This window comes from Lupinus angustifolius, chromosome LG09 (genome assembly GCF_001865875.1).
Source record: "Lupinus angustifolius cultivar Tanjil chromosome LG09, LupAngTanjil_v1.0, whole genome shotgun sequence".
Taxonomy (NCBI): Eukaryota; Viridiplantae; Streptophyta; class Magnoliopsida; order Fabales; family Fabaceae; genus Lupinus; species Lupinus angustifolius.
This window is the reverse complement of record NC_032017.1, coordinates 10,747,222-10,748,768: the sequence shown is the minus strand read 5'-3', so window position 1 is coordinate 10,748,768 and position 1,547 is coordinate 10,747,222. Positions and strand designations below refer to the sequence as shown.

Sequence of the window (1,547 nt, the reverse complement as noted above, 5' to 3'; positions counted from 1 at the left end):
ATACAAGTTATGGGCTTGGGCTGATGTAAAGGGGTTGGGGTAGAGGGCTATATATATTGATGTTATGTAAACCTAATGTAACAAGGAGAAGAATATTAAAACACTAATCCTTATTCTCTAATAATATATAGTGGTAGCCGCTCAACGCTCCCGGGGACGTAGGCACAATTGGCCGAACCTCGTTACTAAATCACTTGTGTTATTCTCTTGTCTCTATACTCTTTACTATTTGATTGTTCTCTTGTTTCCAACACTTCTTGTAAATGCAAAACCCCAAAAATTGTCCTGATTTGCACATTCAGAAACTATTCAAGTCTCTCAATAATAGATTTAATCCTCCCAATATCTAGCACCCCATATGACATTTCTAATATGGAATTACGCATTTAGGCCTATAACACAAAAGATAAGGAGCCTCAATCAAATAGCCACATTCACCTTCAAACCAAATGATTCAAGCTAAAGCCAACTGATATACCTATATATCTTATATTAGGTCCAAATAGTTGGCTCTGGCTTAGAGTTACAATCTCATCATCCTTTATGATTTTTCTTATCATAATTGAGATCATTAATAATCGTTACATTTTCCCTATAAACAATAACTTGAATGCTATATTTTCATACTCTTTGAAGTCTTTCCTTCACATGCTAATAATATGTGTTAGCATAGCCATGCTTGCCAGTGCAGCAGTTTTTATGAATAAGAAACATATTGCTAAAGAATGAAAGCATATTTATAACTTAAAAGGATCAACACCAACAATATCATCGAATTCAATAATTGCTAATGCCAATATAGAATTGGAAAGTCTTCCACGCCAATCCCTTGTTCAACCGACCAATGTGCATGATGGTGAAATACCAGACCTAAGAAGTAAGTTACCTTATTTGTATTTAGTTATGGCATAAACATGTCAATGAGAGTGAGACTTGGTATAAATGTAAGTTTGTTTGCCATGACTAGAGGTCAATGGTTTAAATCTTGAAAATAACATTTTCATATGCATGTATAAGGTTTTATATTTACCCTCCCAAACTCCACTAGACAAGAGCATTAGACACTAGGCCATCCTCACCCCTACAACTATCAATGAATTGAAATCACCCATTTTTATTCTTTTCAATTTTTTTACTACACTTCTATTTGAATTCAAAGAGAGGAGTGTGGGAGTTCTTGTTTCAGGACCCAAGAAAATGAGGTCGGATGCTGCATTTTTTGCTCATATGGTTTAGCTAAAAATCTGCATTGAGTCTATGAGCTTTAGCTGGTAAGTGGTGATAAATGCTAATGTTCAACCTAGAACAAGGAGCTGGTGGTCTCAGCTTGCCTTGATTAACTTAGTTTTGTTGCTTTGATAGAAATAAGTACAAAATACAAATTGGTTTGTCCAGAATATCACTCTATAAATTATAGCAGATATCAAGTGAATAAAATATGACTAGAGGAGTTTAGTGCCACAAATGAAAGTCAAGTCCCAAAAGGGAAGTTAATCCTAGTAATTCCCCTCTCTTGGACCTTATTTTACCTTATATGTCTTCCAATT

General features: G+C 34.7%; 1 pseudogene; it reads left to right on the top strand.

Moving 5' to 3' along the window:
* Positions 1–1,275, top strand: part of LOC109356246 — an 11,018-nt pseudogene extending 9,743 nt beyond the window's left edge.